The sequence below is a fragment of the Aethalodelphis obliquidens genome, unplaced genomic scaffold (assembly GCF_003676395.1).
Source record: "Aethalodelphis obliquidens isolate GAN/ISIS:26980383/991018 unplaced genomic scaffold, ASM367639v1 scaffold9, whole genome shotgun sequence".
NCBI lineage: Eukaryota > Metazoa > Chordata > Mammalia > Artiodactyla > Delphinidae > Aethalodelphis > Aethalodelphis obliquidens.
This window is the reverse complement of record NW_020837953.1, coordinates 2,031,974-2,044,372: the sequence shown is the minus strand read 5'-3', so window position 1 is coordinate 2,044,372 and position 12,399 is coordinate 2,031,974. Positions and strand designations below refer to the sequence as shown.

The window sequence follows — 12,399 nt, the reverse complement described above, 5'->3', positions numbered from 1 at the left end:
GTGCCACCAGGGAAGCCTCTACTGACAGTTATTTTAAAATTCATGTCTGATGGGTTCCCAAACCAGGTCATCTCCCGTTCTTTTTCCATTGTCTGTGGTTTTTCTGTTATTCTTGTTTGTTGCTATGTCTGTTATGTTTAATTGAATGGCAGACATAATTTATGGGAATTTGTGGAAGCTCTTGGTGATGTCATTTGCCTCTAGAGTGAGTTTGCCATATGCTCAAGATCGTCAATAGAGGGCAGGTCACACGAATACAGTCTGAGACTGAGATGCATTGAAGCTGGGCTGCAAATTTGGTAATGTTCCATTTGCGTCTGGTCCATCCCATATCTGGAGGGTAGACCCCCACAGACATTATTTATTTGATTCTTATATTGTATCAGGTAGGATTCCCTGGGATGCTGCAAGTAAAACAAAAAATAGCTTAAACAGAATAAATTTATCATCTTACATAACAAGAAGTTCGGAGATAGGCTGATTCTTTGGCTGCTAATTCGTAAATGCACCCCGGATCTAGCTTGGGTTCTTTAAAATTCTCTTGGCTGTTCTCATGGTTTTATGGTCACTGCAGTTATGGGTCTCATATGTAGCTAACACTATCCTGAGGTAGGAAAGTGAAGTTGTCTTTATGGGGCACTGTGTAAGAGTGAATAATCCATCTTCTGGAGGCCTCCTTCCCCCAGAGTCTTCCCTTCATGTCTCTTTGGCAAGAATTTTGTCACATGCCTATGCCTAAACCAGATTTTGTCAGGAGCAACGGAAGGGCCATGTTTGACTTAGACTAGTCAAGATTAACCACTGATGCCTGGGGAGGGGTCCTTCCTCTGAGCATATAGCCAAGGAGAGTGTGAACACCTAAGCAAAACTGGGACCTGATTAACAAAGAAGAAGGAAATAATATGTATCTGTCACTTGGAGAGATAGCTGGGTCTCATACAGCAATCCTATGAGAAGCATATTATTGTTGTCGATCCAGCTTTAATTATGAAAATTCTGTGATTTGTAGAGTTTGAATACCTAGCACAAGGTCAGTTATTTGGTGTCAGAGTCTCTATTAAAATAAATATCATCTGATTCCAGATTCTTTGTTCCTTTTCTTAAAATTAATAAATAAATTTATTTATTTTTGGCTGCATGGGGTCTTTGCTGCGTACAGGCTTTCTCTAGTTGCGGTGAGCGGGGGCTACTCTTCGTTACGGTGCACAGGCTTCTTATTGAGGTGGCTTCTCTTGTTGCAGAGCATGGGCTCTAGACGCACGGGCTTCAGTAGTTGTGGCACATGGGCTCATTAGTTGTTTCTTGCGGGCTCTAGAGTGCAGGATCAGTAGTTGTGGCGCATGGACTTAGTTGCTCTGTGGCATGTGGGATCTTCCCAGACCAGGGTTTGAACCCGTGTCCCCTGCATTGGCCAGGGAAGCCAATGTGTGCCCCCAGGGAAGCCCCTCTGTGTTCTTTTGAATGCCTTGCAGTCTTCTGACAAGGATAGAAGTTTCCTTTTTTTTTTATAACCGCCGCTATAAGATGTTCACACATACAAATTGAGGTAGATGTCACCATTTTCTTCACCCTGCCTTTCCAGATCTTAGCAGAAATGTCATAAATGGCCAATCAGGATGAGAATGTAGTGGGGACAGTGTTAATCACCTTAGATCTAAGATTGCCTAAATTTTTAATTTATATATTTATGTGGCCATTCCTCAATAAGTAGTGGACATAAGCCACCTAGGGCCTAAGCATTATAAGGTGTTGCTATTCAAGATGTAACCACAAGGGACAAATTAGATTTTTCACTTCCATTAGCAAATATGATTTGTGTCCATTCTCTGCTGCCATTCATAATTTTGAACTCCACTCTACTTAAGATATTCCCTCTCAGCGGCAGCTGAATGATTTTCACAAGAATCTGTCTCTTTGAGAAGTACCCTTAGAATGATGGATTAGTGGTCCTGACAACATTTGCTAAGTTAGAAGCCCGTTAGCCCTTTCCATTTCTCTCCTCCAGAGTGGAGGTGGGGAGCCATGAAGCCCTGCCATCAGAAGAGTTGGAGAGTAGACCTCTTCATGACAAAGCAGCTGGAACAACCACAACTGCAGCCCTTGAGAGCAGCTCCTGCCACGGGGTCAGAGGAGCAGCATTTTATGTTCCTTTGTAGAATAAACTGAATATTTTTATAAGAAACAAATCTTCCATCTATAATCCTGTTCCCATTAGTGGGTCAAGGCAAGAGCAAACCGGAGAGGCTTAATTTACTTAGGAGACATTCAGTATAAATACTATATTCCCTTGTGTGATGTTCTTGTTCTGTTAGCCTTAATACGTGCAAACAAAGATGACTTACCCAAAGTTTTGATATGCTCGAAGACCATCCTTCTTATAACAGGGTGTTCTTTCTCGGCTGGGTGTCAAGAAGATCTCAAAAGTCTACATCAACACAGCATGTATTTTCCCTCTGCTAAACTACCATACAATCTGTAATTGCTAACCCCACAAGTTTGAAAGTTTACCTTAACATTTGTGGGAAGCAGATGGTTTTCATACACTGCCAACCTGTTGTTACCAAAGCATTTTCCAAGAATTGTTTCCCAACCACAGTCACTAGCATAATTAACCTTTCTGTGGATTGAATAAACAAGAAAGTGATCACCGATCTGCCTGAAAGCCAAATGCACCATTCAAGATTTGCCTCAGAGCAAGCTCTGGGACACATGTAAAACCACATGTGGCAAATTTTGGTATGTTTTCTGGTGGCCACTATTCCTTCCTCTGTCTCCTCCTCTATTCCATAGTGCACCCTCTGGTTCTGGTCCTGTGTTCTTATTTACCTGTTTCTGTCTGCAGCCATTGGTCTGGCTAGGTCCCAAGATAGTCTTCTGAATAGAATAGTAACGAGGCAAGAAGTGTCTAGGCTGTGAGAGAAAATGGCCTCAGATTTGAAGCTTTAGGATCCGTGCTTCACAGCTGTTTGTTTCCCTACAGGCTTCATCTGGCCTTTTTCAATACCTGTGAATTTCCTGCCGCTGCCCCTACCCTCCCCACCTTCCTGGTCTTTGCCTTGTGTTCTGTTATGAGTGTCTTGCTGATTTCTCTCACTCTCTCTTTGGTTTATATTCCACTGTTTCTTCTGACTTTTAAAAAACTTTTTACTTTGAAACAATTATAGATTCATAGGAAGTAGCAAAAAAAAAAAAAAAACCCAAAAACCTAACAAACAAAACGTGCAGAGGTCCCAGGTATAGCTTTCAATTCGTTTTTCCTAATGATTACATCTCCCATAACTATAGTACAATATTCATACCAGGAAGTTGACATTGGTACAATCCACCGGGTGTATTCAGGTTTCAACAGCTTTAGATGCACCCGTGTGTGTGTGTATGTGTATGTGTGTGTACATGTGTGTTCTGAGTTTTAAAGAGGAAACATCTGCCTGACTTTGGAATGGCTCAGAGTCAGATTCAGTAAACATTCATTAAGTATATGTATGAGACATTGACAGCTAATTCACATGAGCTCGTTCAGTTGATCTTCACATCAACCCTTTTAAGAAGCGATTGTGTTATTTATTTTACCTGTGAGGAATTCAAGCAAACTCCACAGAAATCCTGTGATATTCCCAAGGTCATCTAAGTAACAACCTGATTCCAAGGCCAGGGCTCAACGATGCTGCTTGCCTGGTCCTTCAGCCTCTGTGTAGACCATGGCCTTTCTTTTCATGCACTTTATTCAAGTCATAGCCTGTCTTGGACCTTAGCTTTGCAGGGGCCTCCTACTTTCCCACCTCCCTGGCTACTGATCCATAGCCTAGACTCACTTCAGGACAGAATAAAACTCAGGTCTTTTAACTCCTGGTGAAATTTCTCCACACTGATTCTTGTCAGAGTGGGGGAGGATGTTTTCCCCTTCATAATAATAAGTACCACTGACTGAGGACCTACTATGTGTCATGAGTTGTGCTAGCCTTCTTGCCTCATGTTCACTCTGAGAAGTCCTATGAGATAACTATTATTATTATCCCCATTTTACAGTTGAGGACACAGGCTCAGAGAGCATAAGTGACTTAGCATCAGGCACAGAATTATCAGGTGGCAAAACCGGGACTGGAACTTGTGGCTGTCTGACTCCAGACCTGTATTTGGGACCTATACTTCTTGCTTTGAAAGTGTCAACTGAAAAAATACACAATGTGAGGGTTGTGAGTGAAGTTTTATTGGGGGCAAAATGAGGACTCTAGCCTGGGAGATAGCATTTCAGAGGGCTCTGAGAAACTGCTCCAAAGAGGCAGTGGGGGAGGTCAGTGTTACATACGATTTTAGTGAACGGGGTACGTGCAGTCAAGCACACATTTTGGCAGAGGCTGGCTGCTAGTCACGAGGAGCAGATGTCACCGTTAATGATTTTAGTGCTTTTGTAGACATGAGGAGAGGCAAGAATTGGGCTCATAAAATCTCCTGAATATATCTAACTATATGAAGACCTCTTCTGCCAGTTTTTCCCAGAGCACAGAGTGCCTCATTCCTGATCTCCACCATAAACTCTTTTTAGGGAGTGTTGAAGGTCAGCAGCTGCAGTGACTCATGATTTAATTCTTGCAGAGGTAGATGGCATGTGCCAATTTGTAGTTGGCAAAAGAAACAAATAATTAACTCATTTTCCTCTAGACATAAAAACAAAACAGAAAAGTTCAAATTGTGTGATATAGAGATAAAAGTTAGAGATTAACCCTATCAAATTACCAATGGAATTTTTCACAGAACTAGAACAAGAAATTTTACAATTTGTATGGAAACACAAAAGACCCCGAATAGCCAAAGCAATCTTAAGAAAGAAAAACGGAGCTGGGGGAATCTGGCTCCCTGACTTCAGACTATACTACGAAGCTACAGCAATCAAGACAGTACGCTACTGGCACAAAAACAGAAATATAGATCAATGGAACAAGATAGAAAGCCCAGAGATTAAACCCACGCACATATGGTCACCTTATCTTTGAAAAAGGCAAGAATATACAGTGGAGAAAAGACAGCCTCTTCAATAAGTGGTGCTGGAAAAAATGGACAACTGCATGTAAAAGAATGATATTAGAACACACCCTAATACCATACACAAAAATAAACTCAAAATGGATTAAAGACCTAAATGTAAGGCCAGACACTGTCAAACTCTTAGAGGAAAACATAGGCAGAATACTCTATGACATAAATCACAGCAAGATCCTTTTTGACCCACCTCCTAGAGTTAGGGAAATAAAAACAAAAATAAATAAATGAGACCTAATGAAACTTAAAAGCTTTTGCAAAGCAAGGGAAATCATAAACAAAATGAAAAGACAACCCTCAGAATGGGAGAAAATATTTGCAAACGAAGCAACTGACAAAGGATTAATCTCCAAAATATACAAACAGCTCATGCAGCTCAGTATCACAAAAGCAAACAACCCAATCCAAAAATGGGCAGAAGACCTAAATAGACATTTCTCCAAAGAAGACATACAGATGGCCAACAAATACATAAAAAGCTGCTCAACATTGGAGTAGCTTTTGGAGTAATCCAAAACTGTAATCCAATGTATGCTCCAATCCAGCATCATTGGAGTAATGCAAATCAAAACCACAATGAGGGATCACCTCATACCAGTCAGAATGGCCATCATTAAAAAGTCTACAAACAAATCCTGGAGAGGGTGTGGAGAAAAGGGAACCCTTCTGCACTGTTGGTGGGAATGTAAATTGATACAGCCACTATGGAGAACACTATGGAGGTTCCTTAAAAAATTAAAAATAGAACTACCATATGACCCAACAATCCCACTACTGGGCATATACCCTGAGAAAACCATAATTCAAAAAGGTTCATGTACCACAATGTTCATTGCAGCACTATTTATAATAGCCAGGACATGGAAGCAACCTAAATGTCCATCAACAGATGCATGGATAAAGAAGATGTGGCACATATATACAATGAAATATTACTCGGCCATAAAAAGGAACAAAATTGAGTTATTTGTAGTGAGGTGGATGGACCTAGAATCTGTCATACAGAGTGAAGTAAGTCAGAAAGAAAAACAAATACTGTATGCTAATGCATATATATGGAATTTTAACAAGCGGTACTGATGAACCTAGTTGCAGGGCAAGAATAAAGATGCAGATGTAGAGAATGGACTTGAGGGCACGGGGCGGGGGAAGGGGAAGCTGGGATGAAGTGAGAGAGTAGCATTGACATATATACACTACCAAACGTAAAATAGATAGGTAGTAGGAAGCTGCTGCATAGCATAGGGAGATCAGCTCGGTGCTTTGTGACCATCTAGAGGGATGGGATAGGGAGGATGGGAGGGAGGCTCAGGAGGAAGGGGATATGGGGGTATATGTATACATATAGCTGATTCACTTTGTTGTACAATAGGAACTAACAACATTGTAAAGCATTTATACTCCAATAAAGATGTGAAAAAAACCTAGAGATTAAAATTAATTCATGTAGTATATTAAAATTTTGAATTATTTCCTAATAATTAAAAATTGGGAGATTTCACATAAAAATCTGGATTTCTAGATTTTCATGGTAGACCAACACAACTGGCAATGGATTCTCGGCACAGCCCTGAGTCTATGCCTTCTGGGCTGCCATTGTTCCCTGACAGCCCCTTTTCCCTGCCCTTCCAACCCTGCAGGCTTGTGAATCGGTGGTGGTTCCTCAGATAGAGCATCAAGGGAATGGGACAAAGTTGTGGCTTTAAATCACGATTCCAATAGTACCTGTGCACCTATGGCAGTCTTGAAGCATCATCATGGGTCCTTTGCCATTTCATTTCATGTTTACCTTCCCTCCTGTTGAATTTGCATGAGTTTATGACTGCTTTGGCCAATAGAATCTGGGAGAAGTGACTATGTGACTTTCAAAGTTAGGTTATAAAGGTCATGCAGTTTCTTCTTGTTCGCTGGAACACCCTCTTTTGGAACTAACCTAGGACCATCATGCTGGAGAGGCCATGTGTAGGCATTCTGGTCAGAAGTCCCCTTGATCTTGGTAATCATTCCACAATGTATATGTGTGTCAAATCATCACGTTGTACGCTTTAAATCTAAACAACGATATTTGTCAATTGTATCTCAATAAAATTAAAAAGAAAAAAAGTCCCAGCTGAGTCCAGCCTACCAGCTATCCCTGACAAAGCACCAGACATGAGTGAAGCCATCTTCAGTCCTCCAAACCAGCCCATCTGCCAGGTGAATACTACTGAGAGATTTCAGGGCTACTTGGAAGAGTCATACAGCTGAGCCCTGCTCAGATACTTCACTGCAGAATCATGAGATACAATAAATTGTTACTATTGTAAGCTATGGGGTAGTGGGGGGTTTTGGCAGTCAATTAGACAAAAGATTTAAAGCTCTGTGCCTTAGTTTGATCAGGTATAAAATAGAATTCAGAAAATATGTCTTGTCCTTTTCATACAGATGAAAATAGGAGCAATTTAAAGAATGGATTTAGCAACACATTGGAAAATACCAAGTACTATTCAAATAATGTTATTATGATTATAAAAGACTGATGGCTTTGTGACCATCTTTACCACTTCACCAAGCCTCAGTTTCTTTATCTTTAAAATAGAGATATTAATAGCTATCACTGGCTGTGATTAAGTACTTAGCACAGCACAAAGCACGTAAGTAGTTCCTTTTCCTTTACTTCTTTTTAGAGCCTTCTAATTATTGTTTCTTCTTTGTAAGGTGTTTCAAGTTTGACTCTCCTTGGACTCATGTACCTAAACTCCAATCTCTCCCTTTTCCACATCAAAACTGAGCAATCCTGAGTGAGCTTCAATTACTCAAGATCCTTCTAAAAGGTATGGTGGGGGAGGGGAGAATGGCATGCCCATTCTTTCAGAAGCAGCATATTGCAATGAAATGAGCACAAATCTTGAAATCAAGAATTTGGTACCTGTAGGATTTCATGATGCCTCTCACATCTAGGCAACTTCAAATCAAGACAGCATATTAGAACACTTCACGAAAAGAGATGCAATGGCATGGTAAGGGAAATGGGACAGTTTACTGTCTGTGGTTCTAAATCAAATTAACTCATCCAGCTCAGGAGAAGAATACTTCCTTGATCTATTCAATATATAGCTTTTGATGTGTATTCCAAAGGATCTGATGCCAGATGTTTCAGATTTGCTGGTTGTGGTATGGTTATTTGGTACTTTTCTCTAAGGTGCTCAGCAATTTCGAGGCGGGTAATTTGTTTCATTCCCTATGCAATTAGTTTGGAAAACTAATATTCAGTATTTATATCTATATCTGATATGCCCAAGGAGTTTGCCATTTCTTTACTTTCTATAGCCTAAGAGGGAGAAGCCTTCAAGTGATACAGATGTTGTGATAAAGACAGACTTGGTGGGGAACTTAGAAGGCACAACCTCTTTTTCCAAGATTAGATTGTTGATGGTCTGGGCCTCTTCTATTTACTTTCCCAGAGCCTGGGGTAGACCAAGGACGTGAAGATCATACAGGATAAGTGTGCCATGCAGTTTTCGGGCAGATTGTTGTGCAGTTAAACACTTGCTATAGGAGTCCATGCGTTACTGACCCTCCCAAGTTGGGCCCCAACAAGGGTCCTCCTGCTGGGTGTGGCTCATGCCAATAGAACGAGACCGAGTTTGGTTCAGAAGAAAAGGATGATCAAAGAATGGAGAGGTGAGAGCTTGCACTGGAGAATTGTTAATGGGCTTTGCTTGGTGACACCTGAAGTTGGTCTCAGTGTGTGTGGATCAGACTTATGTCATGAAGCAAGATGCAAAAAGCACTTTGTTAGTAAAGCCTGTGAATGTAGTATATATTTTTTGTTTGCTCAGCTTGAAATGCTTTTCCCTACATCCACATCCACATAAACCTAGTCACTCTCATCCATATTTTAAGACATTCTTCTTGCTCTGGAAAAACCTTACTTGAGTCATCTGAGCAAAATTATTCACTCTACTTGTTGTAGCCCTACTTTTTGTAGTACTTACTTTGATTGCAGGATAGCATTTGTTTCCATACATTGGTCTTCCTGACTAGACTGTGAGCTCTTTCTAGATAAATGCCATGCCTGTTTCTTCTATGATAACTCACTACACAGCACGGGGATTGATTTTGAGAAAATACCTAGTAAATAATTGGATAATTATTTACAAGGCTTTGGAAACAAAATAAAAGCAGAAAAGACTTAAAGGATTTTGGAGAAGAGAAAGGGAACTTGTACAATATTTATTGAATGCCTAATATATGTCATTTAACGTAGAATAACTTATTTGTTCCTCAAAGCACCCTTTAGAAAAAAAAGTATTATTGTCCTCATTTGACAGAGCAGGAACTGAAGCTCAGAAAGTGTAATAAATATATCAAAGTCACACAGCCAAGATTTGGTTAATTCAGAATTTGACTTGAAATCTGTGTGATTCCAAAACCCTAAGTCTTTTATACTATCTTTTCTACTTCTCAGTGAGGTTAGAACTCATAGTGTATGTTCCTAGTGAACAGGATTTCTGGAAGTCTGATTTATTTTACTCCATTTTGTCAGAAGAGAAGGCTTAGCCACTTCCCAAACATCAGGCCTGTCTCCACCTAGTGACTTCCTGACTTCGCGGCTACTTCTACGATCCAATATTCTCAGACGGTGAAGAGACCAAGAACTTGATTAGGCTTTGGTTAGCAGTAGGTGAAAGGACTGTGCTTATATCACATAATTTTTAAAGCTTTATTGAGGTATATTCAATATACAAAAAACACACACATATTTGAAGTGTATAATTTGGTAAATAGGCATGAAAACATAGTTCCCTTGTACCTCTGTGTAGAATGGCCAGTAATGTTAAATAGAAGTGGTCCAAAGTAGTCCCTTGATTTGCTCCTCATCTTAGGGGAAAGCATTCAGTCTTCTACTATTAAGTATGATGTTTGCTTCACAGTTTTTGTAGATGTGGTTCATTAGATTGTGGTTGTTCCTTTCGATGCCTTGAGTGCCGAGAGGGTTTTTGTTTGATTTTGTCTTTTTTTTTCTAGCCAGAATTGGATGTTGGATATCATCAGAGGATTTTTCTGAATCTACTGAGATGATTATATGTTTTTCTTGTTAATCTGTTAACCTAATGGTAAATTACCCTCAAGATTCTTTATAACTTTTAGATTCCATGTATCTATGATTATAGGGTATTTAAATACTTGGATATATCTTATCAAAATTCTAGTATTGTTTTGGACATCATAAGTCTAAAGGCTAATAACTAAAGATGATATAAATATATATCTTAGGTAGTGTAGCAAATTTATACTTATTAGACTTGTAGCTGGAATTCTTTTCATCACATGGGCTTTGATATTTATTAACTTTTTCTTACCTAAAATAAAATTATTCCTGACTATACAATCCTGTAGGTTTTGATACTCAGAGTCATGCAACTACTCCTAAAATCATGACACAGATTCATCTCTCTCTCTCTATGCCAAAATTCCCTTATGTAGTTTCTTTCTAGGTAAGCCCAGCACCCCCGTCCGAACCTTGAAAACCATTGATTTGTTCTCAATATTTATAGTCTCACCTTTTCCTGAATGTTGTATGCATGGATTCACACAGTATGCAGTCTTTGGGGAGGGCCTTCTTTTGTCCAGTAAAATGCATTTATGATTTGTTGATGATGTTTTGCATATCCATAGCTTGAGAGCACATTTTCTTGCCAGCTTCCTGTACGGAAATGATTATAAGCTGTTGGGAATGTGGTATATTTATTAAAAGAAAATGGAATCATATACATAAGTGGTGAAGTGGGGAGGCTATGATTTGGTTCATTGTAGTATAAAAGTCACATTTTTCAATATACAAAAAACAAAACAAAGAAAAACTGTGAACTATGGGCCAGCAGGTGACAATATCCTTCAAGCGCACAAACAGGAGGGACCTTGTAGGAGGTCCAAGTCCCTGCCATAGTCATTCTCTGTCTATTTTGCGTATTTAGTAGTTATTCATTAAATTCTTGCTTGATGAATTAGGCTGGATTAGATAGCACTGTTGTATGTGTAGCCTATATGGTATTGATAGTGTGAAACAGTTAAATAAAGATGGGATAGGTGGGGTAAGGTTTAGTGAATGGAGTTAAACTTTTCTTCCTAATGAGGCATACATTTTCAGCTCAGGCCCCCATTGGTCAGATCCTCTGACAGAATAGGCAGTGTGAGACAAGAACAGCATGAGGCCCAGAAGAGTTTCAGCAATGATAGGAAAAATGACAGATACGGTAGATCTCATTTGGTTAGCCATTTCACTCTAAAGGTTTTCTCTAACCCTTTGGGGAAGTTGAATAGGACATAAATATCAGGTTGCCATTGTGTAGTATATACAATCCAATGCAAAGTGTGCTTTTGTTAATTGTATTACAAACTGAATATTCTTAGTGTGTGAAGGAGATTCCACTCTCAACTGATGCTCTGGATGTCTCTGTAAGGTCTTGCATAAAAAGAAACTCTCTAGATATTCTGAAGACTGGCAGGTGCATCTCAGGAGAAGCCCTCCCAATCCCAGTACAAGTCATATCTGACCCGTAGCTAGGAAACCTTCAGGTCAGGGTCGCTGGTATTGGTGGGGAGCAGTGAGCTCTGGGGTGGGTTGGGAGACTGACACTGACACTTTGTAGGACATCTGGGAAAGTAAAGTTCCCTCCCCTTAGACAGCAGGGAGCAAATTACTAGGCAAAAGAAGCCCAAACTTACAACAAAAGCTGTCAGGCACTCATTCACAGCAAATGTCAGACTCCAGACACCAACTGCTAATGTGTTAAAAAGCACTGATTAGGAATTATTGAAGCTGCCTATAAACTTTCAATTACCATTATTTAAGAAAGTCTGAAATGAGATGATTCTAATTCCACCAGCATTTTATGTTTTTCTTAGAGGTTTCAAATCTGTGAATGTCAGCATTTACAAAATTTAGTTGAGAGATATAATTATAATAAATGCATTATAAAAGAAGGAAACAGGATTGAATACATATAAGCATCAACTTTAGATCATATGTACAGCATTAATTTTGGAATTGGTTTGTATGATGTACATAAAAAATAATATATATATATATTATAAGTTTATATATATATATAAGTTTATATATAATATATAAGTTTCATGAGGGTAGAATTTTAATTCTATTTTGTTAATTGATATACACTAAGCCCCCAGAACAGTTTCATGCATCCAGTAAGTTCTCAAAAAATGTTGAATTGAAGTAGAGACGAGAAAGTAAAATAAAAATAAAAATTTGCAAACCAGAAGGCCTGTATAGTTGCTATGATTGGGCAAGAAATTTGACTCTAAATTTCCTAGAAACTAAAGTGAATATGAAATCATACTTGGTTGCATAGCTTA

General features: G+C 39.3%; 1 long non-coding RNA gene across 1 annotated transcript in view; it reads left to right on the top strand.

Annotated features, from left to right (window-relative positions):
- LOC113621502 (uncharacterized) overlaps positions 1 to 12,399 on the top strand; it is a 265,397-nt gene that overhangs the window by 183,788 nt on the left and 69,210 nt on the right. The window contains exon 3 of the long non-coding RNA XR_003433194.1: positions 7,735 to 7,850. This is a non-coding gene — a long non-coding RNA (uncharacterized LOC113621502). The remainder of the gene's footprint in view (positions 1 to 7,734; positions 7,851 to 12,399) is intronic.